The sequence below is a fragment of the Drosophila biarmipes genome, chromosome 2L (genome assembly GCF_025231255.1).
Source record: "Drosophila biarmipes strain raj3 chromosome 2L, RU_DBia_V1.1, whole genome shotgun sequence".
NCBI lineage: Eukaryota > Metazoa > Arthropoda > Insecta > Diptera > Drosophilidae > Drosophila > Drosophila biarmipes.
Window position 1 is genome coordinate 14,893,129 of NC_066612.1, and position 22,821 is coordinate 14,915,949.

Consider the following 22,821-nt stretch of genomic DNA (forward strand, 5'->3'; position numbering starts at 1 on the left):
TAAAGTGAAAATAAAAAATAAAGAAGGCACACACAAAGGAGCGTTGACAGAGAAGCGATGAACCGGGGAAAATCCCCCTAACCACCGTCGCCGTGTCCTCATTCAGAGCCACCCGCCCACGCTGAAAATCCAGCGCCATGACAAATCAATATTGGTTATTTTTGTATGCATGAACTGGGGGCGTGTCAGCCGTCTGCCCTCTTTTCGGCTCCGCCCCCTTTACTCTGCCAAAATAATCATCACAAACTTTGACGCAGCACGCATATTAAATAAACTCGCAGCCACGGGTTCGGGAGAGTATCTCATAGATACGAAATACAAGTACTCGGCACTCCAGCATGCATAAATTAGTCCGTTCGTTGGCTGCCTCTCGAAATTTTCGCCAAAAAGGATGGATGGCACCGCGACGGATTGACAAGCGCGACTCAGAGTAATTAAGAGGGAGTTCGGTTCGATTCTACCCCTTAGGAGAGGCGTCCTTGAGGCGGAATTAGATATTATCCATGGCAGTGAAGGTGGTGCATGTCTGTATTGCTGGCTGGGTAACCTCAGAGCCAACAAGGCCAAAAGTATATTTCATTGGTGGGTAGCTAAAATTAGTTATCACAAACAGGTAATTGCAATTGATAGGGAAACTAGGGAGTGGAAAGATGGCTTCCCCAAACCAAACCAACGAAATGATTGATTGAACACCAATTATTGTGCTAGCGAAATGGAGATTGACGTGAAATAAGCCACGAGGATTACGAGACATTCTCGTTTTAGTAACTGGTAAATGTAAAAACATAGACAGCTATGTGACTATTAAAACTTAGAATTATAGTTCCTCTTTGTTTGCTAAATAAAAGTGCAAGGCAACAAGACAAATGGGAGATAGTTAATTAGCCTTTCACTGTCGATTTGACAAATATTTCGCAATTCGTCGACAATCGCCAGGCTTTTCTGTGTAACACTTAAAGTTAAAATGCTCTTGTTTCGTCTGTAATTAATTTTTATGTCTCTAGTTTATTTGGCCTCTTGCAGTTGTTCTTCTACTCTCATTGATGGCCACTGATGAACGTTTTATTAGCTCAATCTTCGGGCTGGCAAATAGCAATTACCAACTTTGGTGCAAACTGCCATTTGTTCACTGCTCATTGAATGCAATGCAAAGTGACCCAGCAACAAGTGAGGCAGCAGGCAGCAGGCAGCAGCAGCAGCTCCTCCTCTCGAATTCCCGACCTCAATAGCACACAAATAGCAAAACGGAAAAAATTAGTCAGAGATGGATAAAAGCCGAAATTCAAAGCTGAAATGTGCATTTGTATTTCCGTTCGCTTTCCACAAAATGAAGAATCCCTTGGATGCAGACATCCGACCGAAAAAGCGAACGGAAAACTGATAATGATTGTGGCCTGCGGGGGCCTTCAATGCAGGGACCAAAACCCAAACCGTAAATGCATGGGGAAAAATGGGATATACTTCTTTAATGGATAACAATCTTGTGCTAAAAAATATTTATAATATTATAAGTTTAAAACAAGTTAAAAAATTAATAAGCTAAATAATAAAATCTTTCTTTTTACCCACATACCATAATAGAATAATACCATATAGTGAGTTTTTATACAGCTTCATTTACATACGAGTATAAGAAATGTTAAAAAATATTTGTTAAATTTTTTATTTTTTGTTTTATTTTGTGGGAGCCAGAACTTGTGTATGCCTGTTCGCTCAGTCTGCAGATCCATGGATATAGAGTGAGAACCATGGCAATAACTGGCGCCTGCCTAACCAAAATTAGTTCAGATTCAGGGGCCTACCAGGCGGGGTTGTCGGGCGGTAGATTTGGGGGGTCGGCAAAGGATATTTCGGGCGCATATTAAAAGGCAGGCAGCAGGAGCAAGAGCGGCAGACAAAATCAAATGACGTCCCGCATAGACAAACAAATTTTCCATGTGCATGTGCAATGGAGGGAGTGCGGCGCAGGATATTGGTGGAGATGCCAAAATATTCCATGGGCTGGGTGGCCTCAACGGTTTGTTGGGTTCGGTTGGGTTCGCCTGGGGGGCGTGGCAGCTGCAGGAACAGCCCTGGCATCATCATTAAATATCATTAACACAGCAACGAACAAGCAGCACAGACAACAGACAAACTGACAGCAGCAACATCAGCAGCAGGGGCAGCAGGAGCAGCAGGAGCAGAGGCTGAGGCAGCAAAAGCAGCAACAAAAGCAGCCATTTGGTGATATCATTAACAAGAGCAGGACGGTGACTTCAGCAGGGGAGATCCGATCCGGGGGAATGGGTACTTTGAGCAGAGCAGAGGAAACCGAGGCAATAGCAATTGCAAACGGAATCGCAATAACACACAGCAACAGTAGTAGCAAAGCAGCATCACCATCAGCAGCTACAATCTGGATGTCTCGCAAAAAGGAAGCAAATGTGTATACAAAATGTTTTTAATTAAACGCTTCCTCCCTTTGAGCAGAGCATCTCCTTGGCAGAAATGAAGTTGACAGACTCTCTCGACAAGCTTCAAACGGAAAATGCCAAGTTCTACCTTAACGCTATCAGCGCCAAAAGTCATCAGCAATTTACAGGGATTTTCCATGAATATTTCAATCAATTTGGTTTCCTCTTGTTTCGCATTCAGCTTTTTGTATTTTGCATTTTTACACCGGCGGGTTTATATAAGCCGTGCATGGAGAGAAAAATCTATTGCATAATAATCGAAATCAGGGTCCTGATTATTAAACATAGGTTCCTTCTATAGGAAATAAATTAATACTATCTTAATAAGTTGTATTTCACATATGTATCTTTCAAGCACCATTGTAATATTTATTTCTGAAATCGTTTTACCCTTAATTTTGCTTAGTGTGGCTGCTGGCTTATTTATTTACAACGCCCATTTAAAGGCATTTTGATGCTGATTTTTTTGTGTGTGCTCCAAAAGAGTATATTAGTTGCAAGGTATTTTCCCCATTCGCTGCTATTCAACTTGATTGCTGCATTTTGCATTCTAGCGAGAAGAAGAAAGGGTTATGGATATTCAGTGTTATGGATGGGTGGCTGAGTGCTGGCATAGACGAATGGCTGGATGGCTGGATGGATGGATGGCTGGATGGATGGATGGATGGATGCAAAAGTATAAAATTACCGAACGGCATTCCGCACATTATGCAATGTGAGATGAAGGGACGTGTGTGTGTTGTGTTTTAACGTTTGGATGTTGGCATGGCAGCAGTGCTAGCGGTCCTTTGAAATCACATAATAATGTGCATCGCCCGCTGTCAGCTGGTGTTTTTATTGCAGATTATGAGCGGCAAACATAAAGCAGAAGCCGCCGAGAACAAACTTTTAGCCATGATTCGTGTAATTGCAGTGCGAATAATTACATCGAAATCAACAATGCTGTGGATGTGAAGTGCAGACAGACGGACACAATAAAAGATTATGCTCTGTGATTGCCTGCTTTCCGTTTGGCGTTCGCAACAAATGTTGTTATTTATGCGCTTGAAAAAGTTTTTAATTGATTTAATAAGTAATGCGATTAATACCGAACAATATGCGATAGGAAAGAGCGATATGTATCTGCCTGGCACACGGTAGCACTTCTATCTGAAACCTCGAGAGCATGTTGTTATATTTTTTCCGTTTGTCCGTTTACCGATTTGTGGCTTTTGATGTCTGCGAGCCTTTGAAAAGCTCTTAATTATGTGTTCGACTCTTGAATTTACGATGTACTCGAGGCTTATGGGGCTTACTTCTAACGAATAGGTTGAAAGATTGACGGGGATTATGCGACTGCTGCAGGTTGGGCATCCGTTGCCCTGACAACAGAACTCCAGCTCCACCCTTTGTAAATTGGTCACCATTTGGTGGCTTCCCACCTTGAATTATTTCCTAACTAGATGTAAACAACCTTTACCATTTTTTCCCAAAGCTTAAGGACAGATAAGATCTGTCATTTTATCATATTTCCCCGTTTCTGTTTATTTTGTGATGCTCCTGCTAAGCCCTGAAAAATTGCAGAGCTAAGGAGGGGCGAAGAAAAACCTTGAGAGAGGCGTGTGAAAAGCGTACTGACAGTCGGCCCAAGCTGTGGCCCCTGATTGCTCTGCTCAGTTCGGATAGCCCATGACAAAGTAATGACAGTTTACAGCAGATGAAATAAACAAATGACCAATGCCCGGGCATCTGAGCTGAGCTGCGCGGGATGATTGGTGCTGGGGATTGTCAAAGGAACTCCGAACTGCACTTGGAGAAAACTATGACTAGTCTTAAAAATACTAAAATATTGCTTTAAAAGGGAAAAAATATGAGAAGTATCTTTTGAACATCGGGATTCCTGAGATGGCAAAAAAAATTTCAAATAAAACAATAAATATTTTTTATCTGTTTGCAAATATCTTTAGAGGGATGTTATAATACTATCCACAACCATATAACATTTTCCTTACTGTCTGATATTTTCCCAAGTGTCAGCGAAATGTTCAAGTATTTCGCTCCGAGTTGAGAGCTGATCTGGAGCTTCGTTTCATTTGTTTGTTCGCAGCAGTTAAATGAAATGGCTTGTAGGGAAAGGCGAGTGTGGGTGCTTCAGGCGGTTGGGTGGATGGACGGGTGGATGTGGATACTCCTGGGGGGGTGACAGTGACTGACTATCATTACGCATTTATTGTTGCTGCCCAGTGCCATTGTGTTGGTCAAGATGCTCGCATAAGAAGAAACCCACCGTGATGATGGGGATGACGATGATAATAATGATGAGGACAACAGACGTTGCCTGGTATCCGATGGGTGTGAATTTAATAAAGCCCCCGTATACACGTAGATGTGAGTGTACACAAAGGCCGCCATGGCAACACAGTGGGTGTTGAAGGCAAGCCTCCAATGCGACCGACCATCACTCCAACCATCCGTCTCTTAATGTGCAACAACTATTTTCAATTATTGCCAATCAAATGTTGCATTCAATCGATGTTTATTTGCAGCAAAGGCGACCTTATTATGAGGTTGCTTTCCAGCCTGTGGGGGGTCACAGGGGGCGTTTCTGGATTGGGTCCTCTTTGAGGGCATGGGGCGTTGCCTAAGAGCCATGTAATTAGTTTGCAAGTGAGTGTCAGGATTAATCTTTGAGTGTGTGTTTGATTGTCGCCACTTCACATGAGACTCTCTATCGCACAGATGTACACACATTCGAGTTAATGCAAGGCAGATTGGAGATGCGTGCGTGATGGAAATATTGAACGTGCCATTGAGTACTGTGCGTGTTGCAGGCTTTAATCAAAAGCAGGCATCGTAAAGTGATATTGTGCATAAATAGTTTTAAATTAATTTAAGCATGATTAAATAGCATTTGCGGCAAAAAGATATCATCTTCGCAAAAGGGGGGCTTCTAGTATTAAGGTGAGACAAGTCGGTTTTTAAATCATTTTAAATTAATTAAAATTAGCTTATTCCTTAAATAAGGGCCCCTCACGATCCCATCTCTAGTGAAAGTACCCTCTTGCCCCTACGGTGTGTGCGTATGTATCTGGTCAAGGAAAGTGCGTAGCGCACATGTTAATTGAAGACATTGCAAGCACAGCAAAATCCAGGGACAGAGATAATATCCCAAAAAAGAAAGAGATGGCATTGGGGACGAAGAAAGAGATAGCCTTATATGTACGGACAGGATGTGAGTAATGCAATTACGACCGCCAACGAAGCCAATAACAATGCAACGACAATAATCAGTCCTTTGAAGAGCACTGCTGGGTTTTGTGATACCCGATACCCGCCAGTTAGGGGCTTTAACTATTATTCGATATCCTACTTGGGAGCAGCAATTACTGTTTAATTAATTACTTCGATCTCAATGCTTCAATATTATTTCATTCCTATTTTGGCAATTTTGTATTGAGTTCTCGGTTTAATTAAAGCATATTCTGTTTGTCATTTGGTGAAATCATTTGTATCTCATACCAAACCATTAGAGGAAATCATAAAAAGTAGGAATTTTGCATTGGAGCCAATATAAAGTTTCCGTGTAATAATTTATAACAAATTAAATAACTGGTTTAAAAATATGTCTGAGCTAATTAGTGGATAACCTACATAAGTTTTGCATAAATTCAAGCAAATAATAAACAAGAAAAAATTCATAATTAGCTAAATTTGTAATAAAAAATTGTTTCCCCTTTCGGGGCTTTATATTAAAATTTCCCCAATTAATATTGTGTTGTGTGGAGTAAATAACTTGACTACATAACTTTAGTTAACCCCTGAGTTCCAGGCACTCGCCACAAAATCGCGGGTTTGCATGGAGGGCACAGCAACCGCAGCGACACAGACGTCCATCTAATTAGGTTATGTTTGATTGTTCTAATACGGCCAGCTCCTTGTTCTTCAGCTTCTTTCGCCCGCCAACTATCTCCAGAGATTCCCCGGTCAATTCCACAACCGACCCCAGAGCTCAACCCGTGCGAAATTGGAACCGCCAATGGAATTTAATCAAGTTTTATTTGCACTAGTCCGAGGTCCCTGGGCAGCGCAGATGAGCAATGAGAGCACATCAGCAATAAAATCTGCCATATGTGTGAGTCTGCCACAGTGGAGCTTCGGAGGAAGTACACGTCACATAAGAACCGAGTTTAGTAGGATGTTTTAACTAGTTTTTGGCGGCCATAAACGAACAAGGGGTTGTAATTAATTTCTCAGATTGCCTTTAAAATCTTTTATACTCTTGTTCTGTCTAAAGAGTTTCAACTGTATATATAATCTAGTATCTGTGTGGGAAAAATGCCCCAGTGTGTGTGAGTATTGATTGTCATAATTAAACGCTGCTGCCGTTGCTGTTGTGCAATTTCCCTGACCATCACGTATCTTTCCCCACTTCTCCCCATGTTTTCCTTTCTCTCCATGGGTCCGTGCCACTCGTGCTTCTTCAGTTTGTTTGAGTTTTGTAACTGCGCTTTAAAAGTTTGTTGATTGAATGCAGCGCTGCACAATTGTTGCAAAAGGGCAGCCATAAAGTGGCCTTACACAAACACAATCCCACCTATAAGTCCACTCCCTCCTGCCCGCTTTGCTTCCCTTTTTTCCACCCACACGAGCAGTTTTATGGCCATTCTTTTGTATACTCTGTGGATTAGTTCTTCATTGTTTAGTTGGCAGCGTGGCGCTTTGCAGATAGCTGACAGCCCAGAGAGAAATGCCAAGAAATGCATTGCAACTTATCAGGGCGGAGAATACCGAATACCGAATAGGGGGGCAGCAAATGTGTGCAGACTGTGGGGGAGATAGTGGAATGTGTGGAGCTCAAATGCTGCACGGAGAAAAAGATAGGGTGTGGTGGGATGTATCTACTTTTTCTAACTATCTAACTTTTTTCCCATCGTTTGGTAAATGTATAAAAACAATCCAATTTATACAGTCTATCATCAAGGATTTTTAAGGTCTTTTTTACAAGATACAGCATAATATCAAAATATTATCTTAAAGATTGTCCTTTGAAATTACTGAGATTAGACTGCATTTGTCTCAAAGAATCATCCAATACTTTCAATTCTTGAGTAAGTTTTTACAAAGTTTTTCTTTTTTAACTGTTTGAGATTTCTTTCTGTGCATCGTTCGAATTGCAGCTGCTAAGTAGTTCTGTGGGCGTGGCAAAATGCATAGCTAACTAGCCGGGTGAAGAGCAGAAGCTCACTTAAGCAGCTCAAGTCGAAATAGATTTCGGGTGCCATGAATAAAATATCCCAGTTAAGAGCTCACAGCTCGGCACGTGTGCGAATTTGATAGAGAGCAGGTTGGCTCTATGGTGCATGTGCAAAGATTTTGCGAAATATCTGCAGCTGAAATACTCGCTTTAGTGATTAACTCAGTGAACTCTGCATTATTCATTATCAAATGAATTTCGACTAGGGGTTTGGTAATTATTTAAATTACGTGGAAATGAATAAGTAACTATGCATCAACCAATTTCATTGAACTTCTATATTGGCAAGGACAACGCCAAATCTCAGACATCTCGCACCACCACTGCCATATAATTGCCTCATGGTTATCTAAACCACTTTTGATTCGGAACACAAAGCTTTCCCGATCCTTTCGCCATTCACCCGACATTTTCATTTAGTCCAGCACTCCAGGGGCACATTAAAAGCGACGGCCTTCGACAGCGCTTTCCACATTTTCACTTAGTTATTACATTTTATTTGCTTATTTATGGCCTGCTTTCACGCTGTCCGCTCCACTTTGAGTTTCCCTGCCGTTCGCATTTCCATTTCCCTGCATTTCCCTGCTTAGCCATCTCAATTGTCGGCACATCGGTTGGCTATTGACAAATAATACAAGTCCACCCCCTGGGCAGTTGTAAGGGCCACACCACCCCCGCCAAGAGTTGTTATGATTATATTGTGTGCGACATTGTCAGAGGCCGTTTCCATACCCACAACACGTACAGTTCTCCATCGCCAGTCGTATAATATGATATTTGCATGAAATTACATGGACAACACTGATCAGGGAGTGGGATGGGATGGGATGCGATGGGACTGGGACGGAGGTCTGGGTCTGGGGAGGTCGGAAGGCGTGGCACAGGCCCTTTGGGTTATTAACATGCTCCAGAGATTAGCCCGACGCCGGCAATGATGACAACATTTGATTTCTTTTCCGTTTACACAGGACTCGCTTTGCAATTCCCAGCATTCACTTGGAAAAAAAAACAACCAACATTCTAAGCAAATGCTCTATGCATTTTAAGGGATTACATTTCAAAACTACACTACAAACGGGTTAGGAAAAAATCATTTTCATTGAGAAATATGATGAAATATTTATAGCTAAGTGTAGTTTTGAGAACCAATGTCCTAATCAATTTATATTTTAAAGATGAAATATTTATAGCTAAATTATGTAAAAAACTTTTCCGAGGAAGTTTGACTTAAGCTATTATTTCTTTTAATTTAGACTATTTCAAATTGGAAACCTTTTTTTGATAGTGTACCTCTCCTTTCTTTTTTGGCCACCCTCCCTTCCCTGTGCTAATCAGCGCAAATACCCAAAATACAAAAGCCAAATCGAAAGTAAAAGCAGAAATCAGTGAAAGAATGAAAGAAAGGAACTCCTCAAAAGAGCTTCCAGCTCAGACAACCTTCTAACCGCCGCCCATTTTATCGCCCCTCTAGCGAAGCCAAAAAGACGTCAATCAAGAAGGGAACAAAATTTGATATGCCTTCTGGGTTTTGTGTTGATTTTTTCGTGGGGTTTTCGGGATTATTGATTTGTTCTCTGGCGGGCCTGTAAACCGATATTTGGCATTTGAAATGCGAGCAATTCGGGTTTTTTTTTTCACTTTGGCAATGTGTAGGGGAAGTTTTTTCCGTGATATATGATAAACTCCAGGCGGCGGCAGCAGTCTGCGGCTGGATTAGCCGCTCAACGATTTAAGTGATTGTATATCTTACAGATACAGATATACGATTTCGTTGAACAAGTGGCGAGATTTAATAGCTCGGGCCAGAGCAGCTAGCAAGTGGCTCAACTCTCAGGTGAACTTGGGGACTCGGCAATCGGTGGTCTGACATCAAAAAGCCCCCATCTCTGGGCCCCAAGTTTGTCCTTACAGTTTAAAGTGATTTGTGGCGCTTGGAGTGGCTAAGAAAGTTTCCTTTTCCCCCTCTATCTGTCGCCGTGTGTCTCACTTTATTTCGCTTGGCTGGAGGTTTTTATGGCTCTTCAGTTGGCAGTTTTAGCCGAGAAACGGCTCAACTTCTCTGGAATCTGGTAGCAATTGCGGAATTACACTTTGATTAACAAATGCTAATGTTGTTCCTGTGTTTCATTGTTTAGATGGGGTTTGATTTGGTGGCTTCACTTGATTTTATTGAATGCAATTGTTTGGAAACTCTTGTGGATAAAGTTTCTCAGCTGCAATTGAAGGGGATTGATTTATCAGGGTCTTTGACTCTATCAAAACCCATCCAAAATACAGTATTGAACAGTATTTTCCAGAAATATCCCAGTTCATTCATTTTGTTTTATAAATAATAAAGCCCATAAATTCGCAAGCTGACATTTCGAGTGTAATTAAGACTTCATTAAATCCTTCTCAAAACTTTTAAATTACCTCTCTCATTTTCATTATTATCCACTGAAGGGAAAGGTCAAGCTCCGGCGACTTTCATTATCAAATACTTATTTACCCTTTTGCGTCCGCTACCCATATATTTAGGTTAATTTCAATTTGAATATTCCTCTGTTTGGATAACATTCGAAATGACCTTTTACACAACTCGTGCCCGCTGCTGTCAGTAATTAAAATCTGTCCAAAGCCTTGCAATTAAACCCCAAAAATAAAACCAATTGCTAACCCCTCGACACAGAAAAGGAGGAAAAAACAAGAGAATACGCATTACAATGTGTATAAACTGGGTATAATACCAACCTTGAGCCTGGAGTGCGCGAGGATCTGGCCTGCTTAGTGAGGACAAGGAGGCGCCAGGAGCAGGGCACACAAAGCAATTAGCAGCAAGGGACGCACGAAAGGACGAAGGGTTCCAGCAGCAGTGAAACGGACTTGTCTGTAAAAAGAGAGCAAGGTAAAATATTTGCATTAGCCGGGGGGTATAAATAAATAAAATGTACAGATGTGACCAATATAATGGCATGGGGTATGGCAGAGCTGTACAATAAATATTTAGCGGTAATTTTATGGGATCTACACATACAGAAACCATCTTCCAATCTCATTTTTATAAGTTAAACGGCTCAAATATACATTTTTTAAGAACCAACGGTGGCTCTTAATATTTCGAACACCGCTGTTTGCGAAAGGCAAAGCCACCTTGCTGTGCCAGACATGGAAATCCTTTTTTAATTTCCTTACGCGCCGCAATTGTAATTTGTATCTGAACTGTTTGGCCCGGCTAAATAAAGTTATAAAAGCATAAAGAGCGCGCCTAAGCACGCCATGCCATGGAGGATATTGTTGAAAATCTGGAGTGCGTTTCTGTTGCACATAAAATTTCATTGATTACATTTGTTTGCCGTTTGCCAGTCGGGCGTTAAATGCCTCGAGTGGGTATATTTTTCTTATTTCGTTTTTTTTTTTTTCGTTTCCCAACTAAGGAGCGGGTGTGTGTGTGTCTAGGATCGCTTCCTGTTTACACAACCCAAGACCTAGGGTCCTGGCACACGCGAGCCCTGGGCGCAAACACACCAAATTCATGGCCAGGCCACGAGAAATACTTAACAAATAAAACGGCGGTAATATATCTTTGTAGCGGATGGGGGGTAAGGTCGAAAATACCTAGAATTATGTGCGCCTAGAAATATTTAAAACGCTATTTATATGCTAATGTCGGCGAACACACAAATTCAGGGAAATGAAAACGCCCCAAACTGCATTACAAATACCAAAGGCGAAATGCGAGGGCGGGTGGTGCAATGGAATTTACCTCTGTTTTTTTTTTTTATTTCAACCAAACCGAAAACAGTTTTCACTAAATCCCCATTAATTAGTAGCATTTAGGGCGGCATTTTTTCCCCGCCGCATTCGTTTGTGTGCAGCCACGCCCACCGCGCCCCCGCTTAACGAGCCAGCGATGCGGCAGCATTAAAGCTACTTAGCATTAGGACTAAAGCCAGGCACAGTGGGCCCCAGCCCTGCGAAACCCGGCCAGCCGGTGACAGGTGGTGAAAAGCAGCCAATGACATTACTCAGCACTCTGGGTGCCCCAAAAGAGCCCAATGATGCATGAAACGAACAGGTGTCTGCGTTATTCATTGGGATTACCCAGCCATGCCATGTATCTACGGGGGAAGTGGAGCCAACTAAAGTCCTTAAAGAACATAAATCAGTTAGGGCTAATTTTGGCCACAACAGAAAGTTCTCCTATGCTTGTAAAAGTTTCTGAGTGTGTAGAAAACATCTCAAGTTTGAAGCCATGCAATTGAAGCCATGTGAAGGGAATTTTATATGAATTTAACCAATTAAGTGGGGGAGTTGTGTGCTGTTAAAGTGGGTTAAAGTCTTTGAAGGGGGATTTTGACAAACAATAAGCAACAAAATTTTTGAAATATTTCATAATTTGAGTTACCATGTATTTTTCATTAGGTTCAAACATACCTTTAGTAAGTTCTTTTTTGCCCTATGTGATTTTTCTATTGCTTTATTCTATGAAAGAGAATTTTTAGCAATAAACCGTAGATATCAAATTCCGCAATTTGTAACCCACTGTGCCACCGCCTTTTTTAGCAACACCCAAAAATGTAGGCAACACAAAAAATAAACACTCAAAGCGGGTGGAAAAAAGGAGAATATTTCATATATATATCGTCGGGGGAACTCTGCCCTCTACACAACACTACACAACAAGAACATGGAAACAACGACAGCGACTAAGACAACACTACAAATACCATTGGACCGGCGAGGCATTTGCCTGCATTTAATAACGTTTAGCCTGTGTGAAAATAGAAAAAGAATATTTGGGCGGGGGAAAAAAAAGGGGGAAAAGGAAGGCAAAAGGAGAACAAACAAAAACAGAGTATTTCAAATTGTATGGGAAAATCGGGGAAAAAGAGAAAATTCCTTCCCCATTTGCCGAGACACGGGACCGTGCAACGCATTAATTTCATTCACACTTTGAAAAAATATCTACGTACATATATTTAAGGCAAATATGCAATAACAGCGTGTTGGAAACAATAATATTTGTCTAGGAACCCGAACATCGAACGAAAAGAGGGAAAACGGGGCATCAAAAAAAAACTCGAAGACCTACCAGCAACACATGATGACAATGGTTGCTGCCTGCCATGTTGGGCATTCTGGGGTTAAGGGCTATGAAGAAGCACGCGCAGCTTGGAAAAAAGGGCCAAAGACCGAAAAAACAAAAGATCCCTGGTCCGTGTTGGTTTAACAATTGTGGGACAACAACTTTGGCAGAAAGCAAAAATGGTGCCGTAATAATAATTGCCTAGACAGGGCAGCAGCAATAAATTATGAATCATTTTAAAAACAAAAAGTTTTCGCTGGCTTTAGGAATAGTTCCTTTGGATCAAAAATAACACTCCTTTGAGGCACTTGCATAGGAAAAACCGAAACATTTTTCAACAATTTCCATTAAAATGTGAGTGAAAGAACGGCAATCCCTATGAGGCCATTTGGTGACCTTCCCCCGAACAAATCGCAGCCAAATGCCTGGAAATCCCCTTGGCACGCCCCGTTTTTTATGCCGGCAGATATTGAAAAGATCCAATGCCAATGCTGCAGCTGCAAATGCTGAGCTCTGAGCAAACAAAGGAGGGCGGAAGGGGCTTTGTGCATTTGTCTCGCGTTGCCCTGATCCCCAGACCCATTACATTAGGGAGCCATCCCCATGCACACACAGTAGCCACCAAAAACGGGAGCACAGTTCCCAGCCCAGAAAAAAAGGGAACGCAACCCAGCAAAAACGAGCCGTTTCACGGTGTTTGGGATTTTTCAATGTGTAAAACTACCTGTCGCTGGGCTGTGTGGTTGGGTTTGGGTTCGGTTTTGGGTTCGAGTTTGTGCCATTCCGACTGCTGCCACTGAAAGTTGCTGGATTTTGGCCTCGCGTTGAGCCGGGCAAAACTATCTTTTAACACGCACAACGCATTATACGAGCACCTTGCATGCACACGTCCATAGGACCAGGACGTGGTCGAAAGAGCCAAAGAGCCGGGGAGCGAACGAGACGATAGACGAGGGCCCAGTCAACGTATTTCCCGAGTGTTTTCCAGCCGCCGCCGCGTCACCACCAGCACCTGAGTTTCATTCCTGCAATTTCCCCAACCGCCACTAGATGTCCCCTCGATTTTCCCCGGTTTTCCGACTACCGCTTTCCACTTCTTGCTCTGCGCTGGCGACATTTGTCGGCTGCTCTCGCTCTGCTCTGCTGCCTCCGTATGGGTTTCCCACTTCTTTGGGATACCCTGGATTAGGGGTGCTCTTGGTGCAAGCCCTATTCTGTTAAAAAACATAAATAAACACTCAAAAAGAATGGCCAAAGTTTTGATTTTGGTGTTTTTAATGCCAGAGTTATTTTGTTAAAAAAACAGAACAAAAATTATTAACTTCAGACCTGAAAGATTTTTACAAAGTCGAACGTATTAATATACCATAATTTTTGGGATCTCTCAGAAAAGCCTTTACATAAGTGGAAATTTCTATGTCACCAAGGGTTAATACTTTTTGTAAAGTAAAATAATTCTTCTTTAATTATGATGAAAGTAAGTTAGTAAGTTACTAAAGATTTCTACCTAACTTATAAGTAGAAAGGTGTTGTTTTTGACTCATAGGGCCACTTTAGGATATAAACGCGTCTACACATAGCCCCCAAAAGTAACTTGCTTAGCCCTTTTCTATTCTTTTGGTATTCCAAGGTATGGTTCAGTTTGGCTCGGGCTTTGCTCGCACTTGCGTTGGCTTTTCCTTTCAGTTTTTATTTCTGCTAAGTGAAATGTGCAGGAGCCTCAGCACACCGAACCGAAAACGGAGAAAACACAGAAGGCAGCGGAAAAAATATTCTGGTTGCAGCAGCAGCAGCAGCAGCAGCAGCAGCAGCAGTCGCTGTCGCTGCCTGGCTGTTCCTTAAATAAATTTAGCTTAGTTTTTGAATGGTTTTTGCACTTGAGAGGTTTATATTTTCCACTGCGCCCTTCTGACTGTGCAGAATGTGTGTGCGAGAGACATTCGAGAATTAGATTTGCATCAGTTGAGTTGGCGTAAATGCATTTCGGGGGCTATGGGGTAATCTCGGTATGGCAGCAGCATATTTACGCCTCAACTCGTTCTCCTCAATTGCCGGGGCATGAGGAAGTACTTTCGCACTTCTTGAGTGATCTCTGAGACTTGTAACTTGCACAGAAAAAAAATTCAAAATTGGGAACCAAGCTTTCTGTTTAAAATATGGTTCTATATGGCTTACATTATAATATTTATTAGAAGCTTTTGTATTATTTTAAATACATACTAAAAACCCAACTTGAATGCTTACAACAACCTTTTTTTCCTGTGCCCTTTGCCACTCCCCACATTATTCTTGACTCGGAGTTGCCCCAAAGTTTTCGCATACATTTATCGCATCGCATTTTCTAAGCATGAAACTTTTCAAAGGGACTTTTGGGCAATCAAACTTTAAGTTGGCTCTTTAACCTGTTTATTGCCCTATTGAAAGTGGCTTTTCTCTCGCCCGGCGAGTTAGATTTGTATCTGGATATCTTCATACGGAACTGCGATGGTTGCAATGACAAATTGCCTAAGCAGCGGCAGTGGCAACTTCAAGCTCGGTGCCACAAAATGTTGCAATTTATGCAAAGAAATGCAGCAACCAAGTTGCCGGGCCCGCCCCTTCGCCCATCTGTTTGGCTACTTTTTATGCTGCCGCAAACAACTCAGTTTGTATTTTTTCTTCGCTTTCGCCGCTGTTGAATGTTGGCCATAAATTGTTGCACACAGTGCGTTTCGTTTCGTTTGGTTTGGTTTGGTTTCGTTTCGTTTTGCAGTTTGCAATTCGCAGTTTTGCAGCATATTTCAGGGAGATGCCCTTTGTTGCAGCTACAGGGCTTTCGTTCGCCGTCGTTGTTTATGCTTTCCATTTTATACTCATACATAAATACATGTTGTGCAGTGTACATGCATAACTACGTCGTACATATGTACACGTGCTGCACGGCTGAAGTAATTCATAAACAGGCAACTTGGGTGGCACTCGCCATCGCCGCCCCCAGGGGCAAAGAAATGTATACGGAGAATATTTTCGAAATTCACAAAAAGTGTCCTGATTTACTCTGATTGAAAGAATAAATCTTGGGGGCATAATATTTACAAATATTTTATCATCGAAACCTTTTGTGGAAATCTCTTTCTCCTATATTGTGTACACATCCTACAGGATATTTTTTCTCATTGAGCTAATTAAGTTCGGATCAGCGTTTGAAAAAATAAATCTTTTGGGGCAGAATGTTTACAAATATATTATCATTAACATCTTTTGAGGAACCTTTTTTAAATTAGGACTTTTTATGGATACATCCTGCTGAATAAAATCGGAGTCCTTTGATAATACAAATTAAGTTTATATAGAAATACTATAAAATGTTAATTGCTTTTCTCTTAATGTCTTCTTAAATTGAATAATCTCTTGAGCAGTGTGAATAAGTATTTCCTTTAGTGTAGTGCTAAAGGACCTGCCCTGGGAGAAAAGAGGGTTGGCAAAAAGTATTTCCCACACCAATTTATATGGCGAAAACCCCGGCTTGGAGGCTTCGCATATTTCGCTCAATCCACACGAGAGAACCCCACGAAACTAACAACTCCCCGGAGAGTATTTATGCGGCTGGCTGGACGGTCAGACATATTTGTATTTTTTGTATTCGTTGCTTGCACATTCAGCGTGCGTTAACTTTCCTGCAGCACTGTGCGAGCTTCTAGCAGCAGTTGCCGGCATTCCCATAGTCATCGTCATCGCCATCGCCATCGCCATCGTCAGTCAGGGGCAAATATTTCGCATCTTTTGTCTATCTTTTGTAATAAATTTTTTCCCCCATCTCATGGTCATGTAATTCGAGACGCAGTGCGCCGTGAGTGGAGTGTGTGTGTGTGTGTGTGCGGCAGGTAGCCAAAGGAAAACTTCTTTTCTAATGTTCATCATACTCATCATAAGCCGCAATATGGCTGATAACCTCTTTGTGTACTCTGTCTAAAAATTGGGCATTTCGAACAACGCAAAAAGATAAAAATAAAAGAAGGAAGACAGGATATCTGGCAAGGGAAAATATGGTTTTGACTAACTTGAAGCTGTAAGATTGTAATTAAAATTATATGTTTGAATGATGTATTTTGAATATTAAAAATGAATACTTTAATTTTTTAGTGTTTCTATTAAACCTTAAATTAGTTTAAAGAAAAACCTCTTTTAAAATTTGTAAGAAAACCCATTTTCAGGGTATTATCCAATCGATGAGGCTGCCCAGTCTGCCGGGGCCATCATTCTCCGTGAGTCTTTTATTATTATTTGATGGCGGAACGTTGGCGGCGGCCTGTCAAACTCCATTTGCATTTGCCAAAACGTTGTCGAAAATTGTTTCTCTCCGGCTGGCGACTAGCAAATACAAAAAATAGCAGAGAAAACGGATGGAGATGGCGTACTATAGTCATCCATCCATCTATTTGCCTAATATATCTTCATAGTCGCCAGTTTATGGCCTGCTCGGGCCGACTATAGCTATCCGCCGACGGAATCTGCCGCCCCTTCCACTTTTCTTCCTTTTGGCCACCACCATCATCACTGGATCACGGCTCCTTCTGTCATCGTCTGTCTGCCAAACGGTTGAGATTGTAATTTTTTCGTTTTCGAGCTTCCGTATACTAATGCGACGGCCTCGCAATCGCTCTGCTGTGCCGCCTCCTCCTCTCGAACTCCACTGATTTCTGTCTGGACGAGCTGCTTTGTTTGTGCTTCATATTTACGACTGGTCCAGTCGGCGGAGGATGGAATCTGCTACTGGGGCGACGAAGGCACCGAGCGAAAAAAGATGGTTTTCAAATGAAATTTTAAAATTTATATTTTATAAAGTGTATTTCTTTTTAATTTATGATAGGTAGAAATGTTTCAGAAAAGTTTTTCATTAAAGGTAATCAAGGTAATATGCATTTAGCATAATCGAAAAGCTCGAAAATAGTTTGAAATTTGTTGAAACTTTGTAGGAAGCTAGAGAAGTTTTTCAGATTTTAAATGAGTAAATGTATCTGTAAAGTTCACAATAGGTTTTTCAGTTAAACATTTTTCTGCCTAATTTTATTTGTCCATATTTTTTCAAATAACCATGATTTTTTCAACTGTTTCTGGGGCAGAACACATTCGCACATTCGTCGAGTATCTCATGCCATCATCTTTTAAACGACAGCGACGGCAATTCCTCAAGTGTTTGGCTGCCACTGCCGCTGGTCGCTCCACTTGAAAATTTGGCATCAAATGTCAGCGTCAGCCCCGTCGTTTGCATTTGCTTTTCACTAGTTCTCGGTTCCCAGTTCCCAGATCACAGAACCCAGGTCGCACCCTCGAGAAGGGTCGTCTGTCCATCGGATTTAAATGAGTTTTTCAAATACTTGTGCACGTACGTACGCTCCTAAATTTGAACGGTAGTCGGCAGCGGCAACATCAACAACTTTCTTTTATTCCTTTATCTTGTGGCACGCACTGACATTTCCTCTACATAGCCCACCACTATTATGGGTTCTATTCAAACTTCAAGACCAAAAACCAGAACAGCAAACTCAACTCTAACTCCGACCCTGGCTCTCAGTTCAATTCATGCTCTGTCATTTTTAATGAATCACTTAATTGTCGTCCAAGTTGGGTGGACTTGAGTACTCGAGGGTTTTCAAGGGATCAAGGGGGACCCAGGAGTGGGAATAGAGGGAGGCAGCGACTTCACAGGCTGCCAAAACAGTCGAGAAATCCGAGAAGCGAAGATGTTTCGCATGAAATGAAGTCGCAACGATCCGAAAAGTGATGTTTTGATGAGGGATATTTTCTGGATTGACGAGATTCCCCGATCTGTTCGCTCTTCTGATGGCTCAAGTTGATTGAAATGGAGATCTTTGAACACATGGTTTTAGTTATAGGTCTCGGGGTTGGCTTCCGTCTATTAAAGAAGTATAAACGTATTTGCTATGACTTAACAGTAATATGATTAATTAAAATAACACTGATCTTAGCTTCCATAACATTTATTATCGTTTAACTTACTAAACAAAACTATACACCCTGTTTGAAATCGCCTAGTGCAGAGTAATTAAAATTCCATTGGCCAGCCGTAAATACTCGAGTTATTTGTAAAACATAAACGGAGTCGTAAACCGCAGACTTGGTTTATTTCCATGGCCGGAGCTACTCCTTCACAATCAACACCTTTTCAGCACTAAATGTACACTCAAGACCAACTCTATTAGGCCATAAAATTCCGAAAAGAAACTCCGCCAGAGACTGAATTCCCGAAAAATCCCATTCCCCGGGGAGAGGACATTGCAACTCCATCAAAACGCTTCGCACAACATGAAATTACTCATAAAAGTGCGACCCAAAAAAAAGAGGAACAGAAGATACAAGTACGAGTGTGTATACGAGTAGAAGTGAAGTGTCTCGTGGCTGTCGTTTGACGTCAACATCTCTCTGGGCCGCATCCTCCATTTGATGCCCGGTGCTGGGGAGTCGAAAGTGTTTTTACCCATTTTTGGCATGGAGACTACACACTCTGGGGCCTCGCCTCGTTGCCGGCGGCTTCTAACAAATTTAAATTGTTTTCAACTTAATTTCGGGGCCCAGTTATCATGGCCAAGTGTGTGCATCTTCATCAAGACAACTGGCTTCTCTAACGAGGCCTCACACATGCAGGCTCCGCTACACTCGGAAAATAGATGGGACAACAGGGACAGGCCAGAAGTTAAATCCGCAAATTATTCAGAAAATGTTTAGAAGCCCTTCAAAAATATATAATATTTCATTAAATACTAATTTAACATCTCTAGGGCCACCCTATTGCCCAACAATTAATGCACCAATTCTCCATAATTTATTACCCTATTTTTTCCGACTGTAAATCTCTTTAGAAAAACATAAACAAATGAAACGAGGCACGCAAATATATTTCAACCGAGCATGGAACGTGGAAACTCGATGAGGTTTCCCTGGCCGCGACGGCGGCATCTTCATCATTTTCCACGCATGATTCGGCATAAAATTCGTTCACACCATTTAATTTTGGAGCACAGGGCGACAGACAGTGGGAATACGCTCCGAATTTAGAAAAGATATGGGCATGGCGGTGCTGTATTGTTGACATTTTGGGCTCAACACTCGTGGCACACGCATCAGCAAATTGTGTGAATTATAGTCGGCTGTCGAGGAGGAGCAGAAGGCTCCGACTCCTCAGCGGTCCTCTGGTATTTATGGAGGCCGAGATGAAGATGGGATCGTAATAGAGAGGACATATGGGCATGACACCCATTCCGCAGAGGTCGGTCGGCCGCTAATTAAGTGCAGCCGAACATGACTTTTTATAACTCAGATTTATGTTGATTTTATGGCCGCCCAACTCAGAGGGGACCACTTGGGGCTCCTCGGGCTTCTGCTTGGCTTGAGATCAATCAGCGAGGCGATATATTTGATATGTAATTAAGACCAACGTAACTGTTTAGATGTCGCTGCCCCTTTGGGCCGGCGGCGGTTCACATCTGAGGTTCGCGTTTCGTTGCAATGCTATGAAATTTGATTGAGTTTTAGTGCCTCTAATTCCACCACACTTGCATATGATTAGTGAATGCATTTCGGTGGGAACTCGGTGGGGCACAACAGAAAAAACCAGAACCGTGGCCACAACTTTTCCGTGCGGTTTTGATTATGCCCACATCCATTTCTCTGTTCGCTCAACTTTCTTTCTACCTCTACTGGTTTCAGATTTTTGGTACTATTTGGTTTTTTAATTAGCACAGTCTGGTAAACTTTGGTAACCTCGCTGTCAAAAGTGACAGCCGAAAGTCCTAACATTCCATTAGCTTGTGAAAACTCATGGGGAAAGTTCTTTCTCTATGAGCATAAAAATAGAAATAAACTAATTTTCATGCCACAAAAAAAAATATATACATATACACGGTAAAGGTAAACACTCAAATTAATTTTCTATATATTTTTAGCAAAAAAAAATTACTCTTACACATTTTTCGGTAATTTTTGGTTTGTTTATTGTATGCTCAATACAAGTGTTTACATTTTCTACACATAATCAACTTTATGTAGGAAAGATCAAAGAGCCGTTTAGAACAAAATAAAATTAAGCTAAATAATTAATGTCATTGTGTTTTCATACATTACCGAATGTTTGCATGGCAAACTTATTAGACATGTTTAACGCGGCTGTTTTCGGTCGCGAAAAAAATATTTTGCATAAATTAAAGTGAGATTTGAACTAGAGAAAGGAAAAAATTCTAAATTGATTATGCAATTGTTATGTTTTTAATAGCAATACAGCAAGTGCTTAGCTTTATTTATGATTTCGAATTTCATGCGCATTATTTATGAAAACATTAATATATTCATTTGGAGTAAATGTCGACAATTTCACCCTCTGCCGAGCAATTCTGTTTTGATTCACCCATTCAGATTGTGAAGGCAAATGCAATGGCAAATGCTTAATTCGTTTCAGTTCACTCTGTCGCGCTTAAAGCGGCAAATTTAATTCCAATTTAATTCGAGCCTAATCCAAGGAGCCACAGCCAAGAAAGAAGCATTTCCCAGGCATAATCCCCTGCTCTGCCCTACTTAGAATAATTTGAAAACTTTAAGCAGCAACTTTTTGCCAGCGAATGCAGCTGTGACGCGATTGCTCCAAGGCAGGGGTACGTACGTGGGCGGTAATCAGTGTTGCTAGGTAGCAAATAATATAGTTTATGCTTTAATTAATAGCTGGAACTTTTATATTGTCTTGCGAGAATGTCTGTGACACCTTATTAAGGCTTAAGAAAAGGTTTTAAAGTAAATTTTTACAATCAGAAAAAAAAAATTATTAAATGTCTTGAAACTTGGTCTAAACTATCCAAAATATTTATAAAACAATAGTAACATTATGATTTATTAAAAAATAACTCTTTTTGCCCTTCAAAGCTTCTCAAAACTTCGCTAGAAAATAGCTAAACTGGCACCACAGCTGGCTAGGAATGTTTTAGTCCGTAATTGTATCTGGCCAAAGTTGTGGACACTGGGATGGATCATCTTGGGTCCGTGGGCCAGTTTATGCCTACGGTTATCACATCATTATTCAAGCATCAACTGCTGGTTTTTCTCTTTTCCCTACTTTATTTTCCTTCTTCTTCCAGTTTTCCTACGTTTTTCAGGGGCCTGTGTCAAAGCCAAAACTTAAGTTAAGCCACTTGAGCGACATTGTTGAAATCGGTAATTTGCCTGCCCCGTCCCGCGATTCGATTCTCGTCGTTCGCTCCCTCGTCGTCGTGGCCATAAAAAACGCGATGAACGGCCGGCGAAGACGGCTAACGACTTGAAAATCCTTATTAATCACAGAGAGTCGCGGTCCACGAGGAGACCTCTTGCTCATGGCCATAAAAAGCCAATGCTGCCACTGATAAGCAAACGGGCGACATGGCCAACGGACGCAAAAGCAACAGTCGCCAAATAAAGCCTGGCAGACCAGATATCTGCCTTCGGCCTCCTCACCCGCCAGCCCCCTCCTTCTGCGCCACAACTCATTTTCAATTAATTAATCCAACAACATTCCAGCACTATTATCTTGGCATATCTCAAATATTTCCTTTAATTACGCCAAGCGGAGAAAAAGAGCTGGCAAAAGTGTTGGCTGCAACAACAAAAATCTGACACCTCGAACAATCAATACATCATCATAAGTGCGGCATGCAAAAAATAAGAAAGAAAAGCTGGGGGGAAGAAAAAAAAGGAGTATGGAAAATAAGTAACAGACACGCACACACAATTACAGGCACGATCCCAAGGACTGGGCCACTCCGTCTTCTCCTTCTAATGTAGGAAAAAATTTATGCCATTCAAAATTAGCAAAGTGTTATCTAAACGCATAAATTACATGCACGTACAGTGGGCAAGTGGGTGGCGGAGGGTTCCTCCGGGTTGCATGCAAATTGCCAGCGAGCCTCCACAGGATATACACATAGATACGTATGCGGCATATGTGTGCGAGTGCGATAAGTTGGAAGACATTTTGCTGAAGAAGCTGCCACAGCAGCCAACTAGTTACTATGGGCACAGCAGAGGTCGACACAATAGGAGAGAAAATA

At 41.6% G+C, this 22,821-nt stretch overlaps 1 protein-coding gene across 2 annotated transcripts in view; it reads right to left on the reverse strand.

The window, feature by feature from the left end:
- The window catches only part of LOC108033735 (uncharacterized), a 73,629-nt gene that overhangs the window by 13,597 nt on the left and 37,211 nt on the right, over positions 1-22,821 (reverse strand). The window contains exon 1 of one of the 2 annotated variants that reach the window (XM_017108286.3): positions 10,417-10,552. The exons of the other annotated variant lie outside the window; for it this stretch is intronic. The gene's annotated coding sequence lies outside the window, so the exon portion shown is untranslated. Of the gene's footprint in view, positions 1-10,416; positions 10,553-22,821 lie in introns of those variants that run through there. 2 annotated transcript variants of the gene reach the window in all.